The sequence below is a fragment of the Mesoplodon bidens genome, assembly GCF_964165515.1.
Source record: "Mesoplodon bidens genome assembly, chromosome: 3".
NCBI classification, from domain to species: domain Eukaryota; kingdom Metazoa; phylum Chordata; class Mammalia; order Artiodactyla; family Ziphiidae; genus Mesoplodon; species Mesoplodon bidens.
This window is the reverse complement of record NC_138178.1, coordinates 141,995,797-142,012,497: the sequence shown is the minus strand read 5'-3', so window position 1 is coordinate 142,012,497 and position 16,701 is coordinate 141,995,797. Positions and strand designations below refer to the sequence as shown.

The 16,701-nt window shown below is 45.5% G+C and overlaps 1 long non-coding RNA gene across 2 annotated transcripts in view; it reads right to left on the bottom strand.

Annotated features, from left to right (window-relative positions):
- Positions 1-16,701, bottom strand: part of LOC308613413 — a 160,113-nt gene that overhangs the window by 131,188 nt on the left and 12,224 nt on the right. The gene's annotated exons all lie outside the window — the stretch shown is intronic.

The window sequence follows — 16,701 nt, the reverse complement described above, 5'->3', positions numbered from 1 at the left end:
TCTGCCTTTAATTCTGCTATCCAATAAGGCTGAATTATGTTGGTTTATGGAAGCCACCACCCTGGCCCTAAAAACCATGAGACAATGAGGAAAATAAGATGATAAGATTATATAGGTGAATTCATCCCTTAACTGATCAGACAGAGATGGCCAGAGTCACCTTAAAGAAAGAAAATGAGCAGGAAGATCCCTGTGTAACCAGATCAAAGGAATTATTCTGGAATGTCTCAAGCAGAAGCAAAGTGATCTGACAAGGAAGCATGGGAAAGAAGAGGCCCAATGCTCACAGGCCCACATGCCCAGGCTCTCTGTCTGCCTGTAGAGATCCACTCTCTGCCTTCTCTACCTCACTCTGTGATCTGAGAGGCTGGCCTCTCTCAAGCTTTTCATCTTCCAGTTGTGTTCAGATTGTGGAGACCACAAGCAGGATCAGGGGACAGTAGGAGAGACAGGCCAGAGTATTTCCTCCCCCCATTCCCTCCCTGCTAGACTGTTTTGGCAATGGCCGTGTTCCTCCACCAAAGGCCATGGATCCTGTGGAAATGCTCTCCCTTACAGCTGCAGTTACAGCTCTCTCCAGGTTCTGGTACTGCTTCTTTTTTCACCCTGGAGGTGGTAATTACTCCCAGAGTTGCCAGACTGGAGATAGACTGGGGGTGATTCAACATCCCCTGTTGGTTTTGAGATATGTTTGAAAAGAATCCCTTCTTTAAACTCTCTGCAATTACTATTCCCTTTTGAGTGTGCAGTTTTTTTTCTTCCTGGGCCTAGTCTGATACCTGCCGTGTCCTAGCACTGCCCCATCTGACGGGAGCATGCGCCTAGCCATTGTGGCCCCAGACTTTCATGCTCAATGCCATTAAACTCTGGTCTTTACCTAACTCCCCCTGTGCCAATTCTGGGAGCCCTGAACAACCAGCTGATACCTTGATTCTTCACGTAGCTTCTCACCCCACGAGAGAGAAGGCACCCGTTGGGCTAAAGTCAGCTTAGCAGGTTTGTGTCTTATTATACATTAATAAATTGGCTATTTTTGGTTTATATTTCTCTTTGAGCCATGTTACTGTAGGTCATCATTGTTGCATCCAATCAAACTTAGGGCATGAGAAGACAGAGTGTCTGGACTGACAAGGCTGGAAACAGACCAGACGCCAGACCACAGGAAATGCCTGAAGGTCAATGCCACCTTGCAAGGTTTCCTGGTAGCCAGGCCTTTTGGTGTCTCCTGTGATGTCAGTCTCGGCACACACTTGCTTTTAGACTTCCACAGCCTTTAATATCCTTCACTGGGCTAACACTGTACAATCCTCCCACAGACTGTTATCAGCTAACACCTTGCAGGGATTATGACAGCTGGCTCAGAGCAAGAACATGTCGAAATGGGACATGGCTCAATGCCCAGAGGGGGGAAGGAGGTAGGAGGGGGAGAGGTGGGGTGAATTTGAAGCAGGACGAGGCTGACAATAAAGGGGCGGTCAACTCGACTTGTGTTACTTTTTTGCAGCTGTTCCCTGGAGCTCTCAATCCCTGTCCCCTCTGTGGGTCCAACTGCTAATCTTGGCTCTGCCACTAACCACCTATGCAAACCTTGTCTTCTTCAGATAATGATTTCTTCAACTGAAAAAGGAATGCTAAAGATCCATGAGTCTATTCTACATGCATTTAGTATGTTACATTCAATTTTTTTTTAAGTATATCAGAGCAGCATCTAGTTGGGAAGGAGAGATTCAGTTTAACATGGGTTATTTAGACTTCAGGTTTAGAGCACAGGAGATTGAATGAATTTAGGCTTGGAACCCAGCTCCACTACTTACTGGTGACCCTGAGCAAGTCATTTAACCTCTCTGAGCCTAAGTTCCTCATCTGTAAAGCAAGAAAATGCTTCCCAGCTTGCACAATTGTAAGGATGATATGAGATAATGTCTATGTACCCCGGACGGAAGCCAGGATCTCATAGCCCCCAGGCTCTGCACAGAGTTACAGTTGAAGAAGACAATTCTAAAACCAAATGGAATTTATAAAGTTTTCTAATCATACCAGCAGCACTCAAAAAACATAAAAGGGGATCCAATTCACTTGAAGAACATAAAAGGGGATCCAATTTATAAACCACAGCAACATTTCTTAAAATAATCTTTTCACTTCTGCCCAATTCCCCTACCTCTCACCCACCTACTACATCAGAATCTCAACTCTAGAAATCTCACAAAACTCTCCCCAACACTAGACTTGCCAGATTTAGCAAAACAAAACAAACAAGAGAAAGGATGCCCAGTTAAATGTGAATTTCAGATACACAACAAATCCCCCCCCGTTTTTTTTTTTTTTTTTTTTTGGCGGTTGCGGGCCTCTCACCGCTGCGGCCTCTCCCGCCGCGGAGCACAGGCTCCGGACGCGCAGGCCCACCGGCCATGGCTCACGGGCCCAGCCACTCCGCGGCATGTGGGATCTTCCCGGACCGGGGCACGAACCCGTGTGCCCCGCATTGGCAGGCGTACTCCCAACCACTGCGCCACCAGGAAGCCCCAAATCCCTTTTTTTAGTATAAAAATTTCCCATGCAATATGTGGGAGCGTACTTATACTCAGAGATTATTTGTTACTTATCTGAAATTCAAATGTAACTGGTGTCCTGTATTTTATCTGGCAACCCCAACTAACGCCCAACCCACAAAGGTTTTTTTTCTGCTTTTCATTCTTCCCCATCCCATGTTTGTTATGTAGGTTTGTCACAGCAAAGCCCATTAACAATTCCTGGAAAATAAAAATAGAAACTGGGTAATAAAGACTAACCTTTCTTTTTTTTCTTTTCCTTGGTGCTTCGTCTGGTTTCCCTTGCTCATAGGGTGCCATATGAAGAGGTCTCGCGCTCGGCACTTCAGACCAGAGCTCCCAGCGTGACACGCCTGCACCAGCACCTCAGCTGGGCGGGGCTGGGCGCAGAAGCGCTGAGAACGGCGTTCAATTCAAGATGGCGGCAGCGGGCCGAGCGCAGAGATGCTGCACCCCGCCCTGCGAGCTGTAGCCTGAGCAGCCCAGCTGTAACAGATCCCGCGAGAACTCGCTTCCCTCCCTGCTGATGAGATCCCTATAAAGCAGCCCCACCGGGGCCTTTGGAGAGAGTCTGTGGTCTAGAGCAGCGGTCACCAACCTTTTTGGCATCAGGGACGGGTTTCATGGAAGACAATTTTTCCATGGACGGGGGTGGGGGGGATGGTTCAGGCAGTAATGCGAGCGATGGGGAGCGGCAGATGAAGCTTCGCCCGCTTACCTCCTGCTGGGTGGCCCGGTTCCTAACAGGCCATGGACCTGTACGGGTCCGCGGCCCGAGGGTTGGGGACCCCTGGTCTAAAGTACAAGCTTGTGCTTCTCCATTCTTGAATCCAAGAATAAGGCTTTCCTTTGCTTCTGAACCAAATTCAGTCTATTCTGTTGGCTCCAGTGATACTAGGCAGGGGGGATCATTATCGGGTCCCAATTTGAAAAGGTCAGTAACAGTTAACTCACTAAGTTTCTCTCCCTTCATTTTTTTTTTTTTTCCTTCTACACTTTCCCCAGTACCAGCCTTGTCCACAGCAAAGGAAAGCTTTGGAGCTGTCCCAGCAAGAAGAATCCTTTCCCTTCCCTCCTGCCTCTCCAGTCCTGCCTCTCCGTACCCTGATTCTATATCTTCCAAAGCTCAGTAGCCAGGAAAACTCTGAGAAGGCAGGAGAGAGGAAGAAGCTAACTGGCAAAGACTAAATTTTTGTCGGGGTTAGGGAGTGAAGGCATCACTCTCACACATTCATAAATATGGTACTTAGCCCGAGGTCTGGAATATAGTAAACACAGAGGGCACACCTGCTCTTACCCCTGCTTCTCCTCATGACTACTACTAGGGAGACATCCTTTCCCACCCACCCAGACCAAATCTGCGGCCTCGTTCTCTATAGAACACTCCAGGAAGCTTAAAAGCCTAAAAGAAGCATGCCCATCCTACTGCTCCCACACAGATACTGTGGTGGTCCTAAGTCCCCTGGGGCTGGATCCACACCAACTCACAGTCTCCCCATTCCAGGAACAGTCTCTGCTCCGCTGCTTAGAAGCCCCAGGTAATCATAGCATCACTCTGTTGGCAGGGTCACATGACCCACTCTGCTGGCCACCCAGGAAGTTCAAGATTTCCAAAGCACCCATTGAGCCAGGGGCACCTTCCAGGACAGTGGCCTTGGTTCTTGTTCCAGATGCTGCAGCCCCACTGCTGCTGAAGACAGTAATGCTCCTCCATTCGGGGCCACCTGAGGGAGTTAAATTCCCATTACAAAGACAAAGCCCACTGAACTGGAAGAGAGTTGGTCCTGAGTGCCAGCAAGAGCCTTGCCTCAGTCCCAAAGGGGTGCCGGGTCCATTAAAGCTTTTCACAGCTGATTGCTCACCTGTTCTTCATTTTCCACTTCACTCGGTGTACTAAACAGTGTCCTGGAGAGAAGGACCCAGCAGAACAAACCAATAAAATTGAACATTTCCCCCTCAATGCTCTTTGAGGCAGACCCTCCAGGCTGACTTCCCTTTTTTCCTTCTAAGAATGGGAATCCAATCTGAGACAGGTCAGACCCAGGGCTTTAAAAAAAAAACAATGCCAACACATTCATTTCCCCTTATAACTACCAAGGGGTTTCTCTACTGTTCTTTCTTCTATATCATTGCTACTTCCCAAAAAGCATCGCATAAAAAAATAAAAGCTGAGCTGCATGGGACACTTTCTAATTTCAATTCATTTCAACAAACATATGCTCTGACGAACCAACCCAACTTGGGGGATACAAACTAGGATAAAGCCAGCACCCATCTTCCTGATGCCTACAGTTTTGTGAGAGACTCAGATGTAAGCAGCACAAAGCAGGCCTGCCACCACAGAGAGGAGCTGTGTGCACGGGGAGGGGCGTGGGGACAGGGCAGGGAAGAGAGCTGGATTTAAAAAGAGGAGCAGTGTTATTGTGTGTCTGCTTTGTTATTGTGTAGTTTTGTTCTGTTGTTTTGGTTTTTTTACTTTCTTTCATTTTCTATTCCCCTACTCTTTTTGTCATCAAGCCCATCCCCCAGGAAACGAGATGGCCGAGCTTGAACTTCGTAATCCTCCAAACCCCTCAACATTTCCCCCACCTCTGACTCTAAAAAACAGACCATTTTATCTAGCTGTTCCTATAGGTCGTTCTGTCCATAAGAGGTGCAGTATGCAATATATATATTTTTTATTTATTTTTTTTTTTTTTTATTTTTGCGGTATGCGGGCCTCTCACTGTTGTGGCCTCTCCCGTTGCGGAGCACAGGCTCCGGACGCGCAGGCCCAGCGGCCATGGCTCACGGGCCCAGCCGCTCCGCGGCACGTGGGATCCTCCCAGACCGGGGCACGAACCCGTATCCCCTGCATCCGCAGGCGGACTCTCAACCACTGCGCCACCAGGGAGGCCCTATATATTTTTTAAATTGAGCATTTACTAAGGAAAGCACTGAAAAAATGAAAGCACTGAACATAGACCCCACCTTCATGGAGCTTACAGAGCAGCGTTGAGCATAAAGTTAGGGTTTTAAATGCACACACTTTGGAGTTGAAAAGAGATGAGTTGTCTTACCATACATGAGGCTGTAGGCCAATTAAATTCTCTGTGACTCATTTTGCTGATGTGTAAAATGGGGACAGTAATACCCAACACAATGGTTTGTTATGAGGTTTAAATGAGATGTGCGTAAGTGCTGGGTGTGTGTCAGCATCTATTATTAGTGTTTGTGGCCGTATTATTGTAACACATATTTCGGCAACAAAAACGATAATGCTGACATTACTGTGCTTCGCTGTTTTCAAGTTGTTTCACATGTGTCTGTTTCATGTCATCAACAATATCATAAGCCTCTTGAGGGCATGACAGCCCATGGTAAGTATTCAACAAATAGCTGTTGATTTTAGGTTACAGGAGAATGTGTAATTTTTCTGTAAAACCACTGAGGTTTCCATTTTAGGCAAGAGCAAAGGGGTGTCAGAGAATCTCCATGACTGAAATGCCAAATGCACCCGTTTGCTCAGCGAATAAGGCAGAGGGAAGGATCAAGTGAATTCCAATTGGCCTGTGACAGCCTCCTGTGACAGATAGCCTGCGGAGCATTGGAGAACACAGCTGAATAAACCCAGGCCTAGAGAGAAATGAGTGCAGCCATGGGGACGCCCAGTGGGATGAAAGATAGTGGGCCAGTGTGAGACTGGAGAGGAAACCTCATTACTTCCCAGAGAGAGGCAGGGGCTGCTCTTCAGGTGGAGTGGTGCTCAGGAAATTCCAGAACATGGTTGCCTGAGAATCCAATGGAACAGCTACTGACTGGCAATCACCAACTCAGAGGGTGGGGAGGTAAGTGATCAATAAATGCATAATTGGGGCTTCCCTGGTGGCACAGTGGTTGAGAGTCCGCCTGCCGATGCAGGGGACATGGGTTCGTGCCCCGGTCTGGGAAGATCCCACATGCCGCGGAGCGGCTGGGCCCGTGAGCCATGGCCGCTGGGCCTGCGCGTCCGGAGCCTGTGCTCTGCAACGGGAGAGGCCACAACAGTGAGAGGCCCACGTACTGCAAAAAAAAAAAAAAAAAAAAAAATGCATAATTGAGTGGAAGGATGCTTCTTTTCAACACCCACCCCTCACCCCTGCCATCTTCCACCTTAGAGAGCCAGGTTCCACTGGAGAGAAACCTGTGTGATATGGAGAGATTGGGAAATGTTTGTTTTCCTGGGAGATCCCACAGATGCCTGGCAGATAGAAGGTGGCCAATAGATATTTACACATGGTTATTTGAATTCTAAGAATCAGAAGTCTATAATGCAGTGCTATAAGGGGATTATTTAGGCCTGTCTCTTTGCTTTATTGGGTGGAAAACTAGTCCAGAGAAGTCAAGTGACCTACCCAAGGCCCCGCAGGTCCTGAAGTAGCTGAGAATCATAGATCAGATTGCCCACGACTGGGCTCATTGCTTGTTCTTTAGGCAAACCCGTCCACAATTAGCAGCGTCTCTGTGTCTTGTGGCTGGAGCCTCAGCAGCACCTCGACCTTCATTCAAGCTAAGGTGGCTTCACCATGGTGCTTTCCTTTTCCCAGATTCTCCTCCAACCTGGATTACATAGCTGCTTTGCCTTGTTTCCTCCCCCCTCTGGTTCTAACCACACCTCTTTCAAAGTGTGAGAAACCTTAGTGATGAGCCAACATTCCTTCCTTCACCGAGCAGAAGCCTCGGTCCAGCTTAGCTCTTGCTATTAACACTCTCATTATCATTATTATTATTTGGGCACCAACTACTAGCTAGGCCCAGGCAGTGACAGGCCAACGACTGAGCTGGTCCCCCCTGCCCGGCACTTGGAGCCCCTCTGTCCCCTGGCAGACACTGCAGGCCTCCTGCAAGCCTCCCACAGCCAGGAACAGGAAGAAAAACAACTGAGTTGATGCTGGCCTGAGCTGAGTCATAAAGACTCAGACCGCAGAGTCTGAAGGAAGGTGACTGGATCGTCTGGGCTTTGTGAGCAAACAACTCAGAGGCTGTAGGAAGATCACTCCCGGCCCCTCCTGGTGACAGAGTCCCTGCAGGTGATCTGCAGGGCCCAGGATGAGCTGGGGCTCCTCAAACCGGCATTTTATTGCTGATTTTTAAAAACTGCCAGTCATTGCCAATCCCTGTTTTATATCTTTTAATTGTTTTTAACTTGTGTGCTCTTTGCCCTGAGGTGACTGGAACACCAAGGGCATCACTTTATAAAATAAATAGATAATGTATTTGCTCTATTTGCCTCCCTGCAGGGTGGAGATGAAGCAAGCAGGAATGGGTGGGAGGAGACACAGAAGGAAGCCTTCTGAGGGTTTGCAGGGTGCAAGGCCTCCCTCTTGGCGGGACCTTCCTTCCTTTGTTCCCCTTACAGTGCTACACTGGGCTTCTGAGCGCCAGCAGGAGCCAGAAAGTTGGAAGCTAGGAAGTTGCCTGGAGTCATTTGGAAACGTCTATGGGCTTTGCTGCTGCCCACCAGCCAGGCAGAGCCACCGTGAGAAGATGGAACGAAAGGGACTGTGTCCTTGTGGAGCCTCAGAGAACATAGGAGGGGAGAAGTAGGATTAAAAAGGAAAATCTAGACCAGCAATTCCACTCCTGGGTATACATCTGGAAAAAACAAAGACACTGATTCAAGAAGATACACGGACCCCAATGTTCATAGCAACACTATTTACAATAGCTGAGATATGGAAGCAAACTAAATGCCCATCCACAGACAGATGAATAAAGAAGATGTGGTATATATCTATACAATAGAATATTAGCCATAAAAAGAATGAAATTCTGCCATTTGCAACGACGTAGATGGACTTAGAGAATATTACGCTTAGTGAAATAAGTCAGACAAAGACCCTATGATATCACATATGTGGAATCTAAAAAATATGGATAATACAAACAAATGAACATAGCAAAACAGAAGCAGGCTCAGAGATATAGAAAAAAACTAGTGGTTACCAGAGGGGACAGAAAAGGGGAGAGGGACAAATTAGGGGTACGGGATTAAGAGAAACAAACTACTACATATAAAATAGATACATAGATAGCAACGAGGATGTATTGTATAGCGCAGGGAATTATAGCCATTAGCTTGTAATAACTTTTAATGGAGTATAATCTGTAAAAAATACTGAATCACTATGCTGTACACCTGAAACTAATATAATATTGTAAATCAACTGTACTTCAATTTTTTAAAAAGAAAGAAAAAAAGAATAATCTAGAACATCTTCCCCAACTCCAACTGAAAGGCCAAAAGGCCAACCAGGAGTTGCTGACAGCCTCATTGTATTCCTTGCAAAGTGGCCAATTCAGCCTGGTGATTAAGAGGGAGAAAGAGTTCTTTGGGGGCTTCCCTGGTGGTGCAGTGGTTAAGAATCCGCCTGCCAATGCAGGGGACATGGGTTCGAGCCCTAGTCTGGGAAGATCCCACGTGCTGCGGAGCAACTAAGCCTGCGCACTACAACTACTGAGCCTGCACTCTAGAGCCTGCAAGCCACAACTACTGATGCCTGCACGCCTAGAGCCTGTGCTCCACAACAAGAGAAGCCACCACAGTGAGAAGCCTGCTTGCCACAACTAGAGAAAGCCCGCTTTCAGCAACGAAGACCCAAAACAGCCAAAAATAAAATAAATAAATTTATTTTTTTTTTTTAAAAAAGGGTTCTTGGGGGATCAGATCTGGATTCCAGTCCCCTGCCCTGCCACTTACTTGATGTGTCACTTTGGGCAAGTGGCTTCACTCTTCAGAGTTTCAGTTTATTCATCTTAATTAAATGGTGATAAAGAAGGCAAAAATACCTTATTCATATAAATGTTGGGAAAAGCAAAAGGAGATGGATAATCCAAGTAAAGTGCTTACTTTGCCCAATGCTGGGCACATGGCAGACAGTAAATATTAGTTATTATTGTTATTATGTATTTAGTGCTGTATTAGGCAATCATGGGAGAGGCAAAAAGAGCAGAAATAGTCACTGTCACTGAGAAATACGTTCTCCAACATGCCACCCTATCTCTTCTCTGCCCACCAGATCTGATTTATGTTCAGCAGCTTCTCCAGGGAGTGCAAAGAGCCTGGATTTGTGCCCCAGCTCTGCTGCTCCCCAGCCCTATGCCTCTGCATACATCACCTAACTCCTCTGAACCTCAGTTTCCTCTTCTGTAAAATGGAAATAGTGATAAAGACTCTGCCTACTTCATAAGGTCGCCATGAGGTTCAAATGTGATTATGTGTGAATATGCCTCAAAAGTCGTAAAGTTCTGCAAAAATTAAAAGTTATGATCCTACCCAATCCTATAAGTTTCACTCAAGCCCCACCTTCTCCCACCTTTTCTATGAGTGAAATCCAACTCAAACTGTCTTAAGTGGGGAAAAAAAAAAGAATGTTCTTAGCTCTTGCAACTAAAAAATTCTGAAGTAGCTGGCTCCAGGTTTCCAAAAGACAAGCTTTTCAGAAATCTGGTTCTCTCCTTTTCTCAGCTCTGCTTTCCTCTATGTTGCCTTTACTCTCAGGCAAGCTCTTCCTGTGAGGTGGCAAAGACAGCCACAAGCTGCTCTGGGCTTGCAACCTATCAGCTCAGCAACCCAAATAGAAACCATCCACCCCTTTCTTGAAAGATCCAGCAAAAGTCCCAGAATTGAGTCTCAGGGGCCTGACCCAGGTCCTGTGCCTGTTTATGGCCATTTCACCTGTGGCCGGGAGAATGGAATATGCTAACTGGCCAAGCCTGGGTCATGTGCCAGGTGATGAGGTCATTCCACCCCCAACCACATAAACGGAATGAGAGGAGGTGGTCCCTTAGAAGCAAGGCAGGGCGATGTTGCTTACAGAAGGGAGAAGGAGATTCTGGACAACACACGTCCACCACACACAGATTTTACTCTTGTATTTTCTGGTACGACGTAGGAAAAAGAAGTAAGAGCCAGACAAAAAATCACAGAGAGCAACCAAACACTTGCTTGGTGGTATGTGCTTGAATCAACAGTTTCTTTCCCTGGAAAACTCTGCCTAGTAATATGACTTCAGGGAAATGAAGGTCCCAGCCCATTTCAGGAAGAGAGCCCTCCTCTTGCTGAGAAACACAATGGTGAACGATAAAAGAAAAGAGAAACCTATTTCCTGACTCATTAAAGCAAGAGAGTGTTTAATAAATAGTATTTGATGATAAAGTTCTGACACTCACTTAATAACCATGATTCTGACTCTGATTCCTATTTCACTTAAGAATCTGCATGACCCCAGATTTCCGGCTGCTATTAATAGAGGTCATGTTGTGGGCAGGCTGCCTGAAGCAGGTTCTGTGTGCAGGAGGGCCAAATACTGGGTGGGGGCCCCATGAAACCACAGTTATTTCAGTCTAAGTCACAACATCATTTCAGCCCAATTCCACTTCCCTTAGGGGCCTGGCAGACCCTGCCATCCTATCACTACTTCCGCCTCCTAAATAACACTTATTTTACTGTTTTATCATATTAGAAAGGCTATATTACTTTTTGAGTTTCCTGAAAAAAAGCTACATACTTATCTTAGGAAACTCAAATAAAAGCATCAAGTCCCCATATACTACTCAGTCTTGTTGAAAATCCTCACATCTTTTTTCAGGCATATATAAATACAGTACATAAGATTTTTAAGTGAGATCATATTGTTTCATAACACATACTGGGAATACTTCTCTATGCTTATGATACCCTCCTATAGCATCAATTTTAATAAATTCAAGTTTTTTTATTATATGAATGTACCACAAATTATTCATGCAGGTCCCTATTGTTGGACAGCTAGATTGTTTCCAAATGTTACTATTATGGTATTCTCTGGAGACATTACAAAGTAAAATGAATGCACGCCTAGATAATGGGGTTACAGTAGGGAGATATAATGGCCAAACAGCTAGGGTAGGAAATATGGGGCTCAGTATAGAAAAGGAACTATGAGAAAAAAGAGTTGTTCTCAGAAAAATATTATTCCTGTCTGACATCATGTAGACCACAGCTGGAATCCTGGAGTTCTGGGCTCTGCTCCCAGCTCAGTGGAATTTTTGCTATTTGAATGACATAAAGAAGCTTTATCCATCTGGGTCCTCTTATCTCCGTCTGCTAATAATGGATGGGTCACTAATTCCATGAGCTTTGATTGTATATGTTTTAGATAACTAACTAGACAATAAATCACCCCAAAACTTACTGGCTTAAATCAACCATCTTATTTGCTTATGATTCTGTGGGTCGGCAAACAGGGCTCTGTTGGGTGGTTATCCTGCTCTATATGCCACTGGTTGGGTCACTCATTTGGCTTCATTTACTTGGTGGCTGAGCAGGTAGGTCTAAGAAGATTACTCACATGTGTGGCACCTCAGCACTTCACCACATGGCCTTTCTCTCTCCACGTGGTTAGCTTGGGCTTCCTCACAGCATGGAAGTCTCAGGGTAGCCAGACTTCTTACATGGCAACTGCTTCCAAGGACAAAATTGGAAGTTGCTGATGTCTTTAAGCCCCACCTTAGAAGTTACACAGTATTATTTCTAGTGCACTCTGTCAAAGCCAGTCTTAGGATCAGTCTAGATTCAAAGAAAGAGGACATAGCCTCTACCTCTTGGTGAGAAGAGAGGCAAAGAATTTGCACCCATCTTTAAGCTACCACAGTAAATATGATGAGGACAAAAGGTTATAGGTTTCGTCTGTAACGAAGAAAAATGGAACATTATCATGTTGCAAATCACTAACTCCCAAGTATGAACTCAACCAGCTAAAAGAGTTTGCCCCAATTCTGAGCAATTAACCGAAAGAGACTCTTACCAGGGTGGCATGTGGGAAATGGAATCCATGGCAGAACTCACAGTCAGGAGACAACAGTAACACTCATCCTGACCCACTGTCCCCACCCACAGTGCTGGAGAAGGGTATTGGGCCATGGGCATCTCTCCCAACCCCTCCCTCTGCCGTGGCGCTTACTTGTCCCTGGGCTCCAGCAAGGCATCTGCTTCTCCTTTTGCAGATTCCTTCCTCACTCCTTAAATATAGCAGTTCCTTCCCAAGTCTATGTTATATGAGTTTTGAGATCTTAGTAAGAACTTTTTTTGTTGAAATTACAAATATTGGTTCTGAAAGTGTTGATATGCTTCCTCAGACTGGTGAAATAAAAGAAGGTATAAGTTGCCCCATGAAAATAATGAATTTCCTATGTAATAATAATAATATCTTAAAATAATATTTTTCCGGGCCTCCCTGGTGGCACAGTGGTTGAGAGTCCGCCTGCCGATGCAGGGGACACGGGTTCGTGCCCCAGTCCGGGAGGATCCCACGTGCCGCGGAGCGGCTGGGCCCGTGAGCCATGGCCGCTGAGCCTGCGCGTCCGGAGCCTGTGCTCCACAACGGGAGAGGCCACAGCAGTGAGAGGCCCGCATACCAAAAAAAAAAAATTTCCATATGGGAGACTTGAAAAAAAAAGTAAAATCCCTCTCATGTCATTGGGCCCTAGAGGTCTGATGGAAGGACCCTGACTATCCCCGTCACAGTTATTGTGATGGCAGAGGGAGTTTCTTGGTCACTCCCACTTCTATCTGAGAGCTAGTTTTATAGTCTCTTACAGGTTTGTCCCAGTGCTGAGCATGGTCTAAATTTTATATCAAGTCATTTATTGCCTGATTCCCTCTTGATTGATAAAAAAAAAAAATGCTGCTACCTGGTGTATAGTAACTCTGAAACAAAGCCATGTGGCGGTAGTATGTGGGCAAATGGGCCACATGATGGCAGGAAGTTGGACCCTCTATAATCTGTGCACAACTTCAGGCCCAGCCATGGAGGTCTACCTTCTCTGCAGAAACATACAGACTGTGGCCTCTTTAAAAAGGGCTTACACTTAGTGTCTTTAGTTTTCACTCTAAACTGATCAGATTAGAGCTGACCAGCTCTTAAATATTTATAGTTTCTTTTTCACGGTCCAGCCTGAAGCCTTGTGCCTATTTGATTTGTATACCTCATACCTAGCTGATGGTAGATTGAGACAAATATCATCTTTTCAGAACTGAAAATGACTCCACTTTTTTCCTTCCCTGTGCCTCCCTCCAATCACAAGGCAGTGGTCTAAAAGCTGAGGGTGGAACAGATGCCCACTTCCAGGGGTGAGGGGAGCTCTACCCCACCCATCCCTTAGGCTTCTCTTGTTATTGTCCCTAGACCACTGGGAAGAAATCAAGACATTATTTCATTTGATCAGGATCACTTAGAAATAGCAGAACCATTTTCTGCTTCACTGCAGCTCACAATATTGAGATGAATGAATTAAAGTAAATGCCTACTAGAGAAAGCAGTGGAGTGAATTTTAATGCAGCACATGGAAGACCTTCCTTTGGAATCTTTTCATGTCATGACCATTGTGTAGACATTGGGGCATGTGCTTTGGGACTTGTATACCAGGTTCTTGGCCCTGGATACAAGCTCTGGACAGGCTGAACCAAATGTAGGAAGATAGGGCACTGGGCCTCACATGGTCCTCCCATCCACCTTGCCACCTTCTAAGCCTGAAGTTAGCAGGTTTCCACATACTGAGCTTCCTTCCGTGCTCCCAGAGGAAGAAAGCGCCCCCTTTTGTGGAGAGATGTTCTGTCCCTGATAGAAAGGGCTCATTCACCAGGTACCAGAGTGTTTGGAAAGATTCTAGAAAATAAGAGGAAAGAGGTGTGTGTGTGTGTGTGTGTGTGTGTGTGTGTGTGTGTGTGTGTGTGTGTGTGTGTGTGTGTGTGTGTGTGTGTGTGTGTGTGTGTGTGTGTGTGTGTGTGTGTGTGTGAAGGGGGGGGTGGGCGTGAAAGAGAGAGAGAGAAAGAATGAGGGTTCATCCCCCGGCTTTCTCACATCATAGGCTGGCTCTCAGCTCTCACTGAGCTGGGTCAGTACATCCCACCCAGGTCACGCCCTCCCTTCCCTCAGAAACCTGAGTCACCAAGGGGCCTTTGACTTCATTTCCCGGTCTGATCTGGGCATTGTAACAAATGACTTTATCCTGGCTTTATGTTTGGCCTTTGGTGACACCCTGACAGAGACGCTGCATCTTCCTCACACACACAGGCACACATAAAGTACACCCCCCTCACACTCCCCCATTATGGCAGTATTTTCCTGCTTTGTGCAGGAGCTGTAAGGACCTAAACACTACAGTGTAGCATCAGTGTGCAGGAAAGAAAAGAATGGAAGGAAATTTCACTTAAAAGGACTTTGAGTCTGAAGATGGGCTATTTTTTTATCTTTATTTTGAAATCATTTCAGACTTATAGAAAAGTACTTTTTATAGAAAAATACAAAAGTACAAAGAATTCCTGTACATGCTTCACCTCATTTGCTTATCATTTTCTATCTATCTATCTATCATCTATCATCTATCTATCTATCTATCATCTATCCTGTATACTTTTTTCCTAAACTGGTTGAAAGTTAAGTTACAGATACGATGCCCTTTTATCCCTAAATACTTAAAAAATGGTCATCCCTCTTATGACCCCAATACAGTATCAAAATCAGGAAATCACTTTGATTCAATGATAGTATCTAAACTATACATCTTTTTCAAATTTCATCAGTTTTCCTAACAATGTTCTTTATAGCAATAGACAAAAAAAAATATTTGATCCAGAATCTGATCCAAGATCACCGTTGTCAGATCTCTTTAGCTTTTTTTCAATTAGGGTAGTTCCTCAGTTTTTGTCTTTCATGACATTGACTTTTTTGAAGAATATAAGCCACTTATTGAATAGCCTGTCCCTTATTTTTGGACCTTCTGATGTTTCTTCACAATTAGAGTCAGGGTGTGCGTTTTTGGCAGGAATACCACAGAGGTGATATTGTGTCCTTCTTAGCATATCACATCCGGAGAGAAATGATACTGATTTGTCCCATTTGTCCCTTGTGATGCTAACTTTGATCATTTGGCTCAGGTGGGGTCTGTCAAGCCTCTCCACTGCAAAGTGATTATTTTTCTCTTTGAAATCAATAAATATTTTATGAGGAGGTATGTTGAGATTGTATAAAAATACCGCTTCTCATCAAACTTTTACCCACTGCTTTACACATCCGTTGACAGTTCTTGCCTGAAGGCTGCCAATGGTGATTTTCTAATCCTATCCTTTCTTCTACACTTATTGGTTGGAATTTTACTGTAAGGAAGGGCTTTTTCTATCCCTCCATTTATTTGCTTGTTTATATCAGTATGAACCTATATTTTCTTATTTTATTCAATGGATTACAAACCACTACTATCTTTTTCGTTTTTGTTTTTAAAGTTCAGATTGTCCCAGATTTGGCCAGTGGGAGCTCCTTCCAGCCATCTCCTTGGTCCATTTTTTTTTTTTTTTTTTGCGGTACGCGCGCCTCTCACTGTTGTGGCCTCTCCCGTCGCGGAGCACAGGCTCCGGACACTCAGGCTCAGCGGCCATGGCTCACGGGCCTAGCCGCTCTGCGGCATGTGGGATCTTCCCAGACCGGGGCACGAACCCGTGTCCCCTGCATCGGCAGGCGGACTCTCAACCACTGCGCCACCAGGGAAGTCCTTCCTTTGTCCTTTTGACAGGTCCAGGCAGGGCTATTTTTGAGAGAGGATGCTCCAGAACTGGTCCAGAATATTTCTCCAAACTATGAAAATTTCAATAGCAATCAGGAATCTCATTTTTAACATTATGACAAAACAAACAGTATACCCCAAGGAATTTTAGAGTGCCAATGGAATAACAAAATGTTTATTTAAATACATTTTATTGTCTCTCTACGTACCAGACTCATGTTTCTATGTACCGGACTCATGTTTTAAGTCAAGGCTTGACTCCTTCCCCCATCTCCTGGCAAGTCCATGTCACAGTGGACCTACTGAGGAAATAGCAGGGGAGAGAGAAGAGTCAGGGAGGTGAGGGAAGGAGAGAGTGAGGTAGAGAGGGAAAGGAAAGGAAAAGAAAGAAGGAAAGAGGGGGACTCCTCTCCTCTCCTCATCCATTCAGACCAGCCTGGCACCTACAGCCTCCTGACATTCCACATCCACACTGACCCCCTCCAGGAAGTCAGCCCTCTGCTGCCATGAGCATTCGTGTTGGCAGAATGAAGGATATTTTGTCCGAGGTTAGAAACAGTCACCTTCACCTCACAAAAGGCGCTGGGAG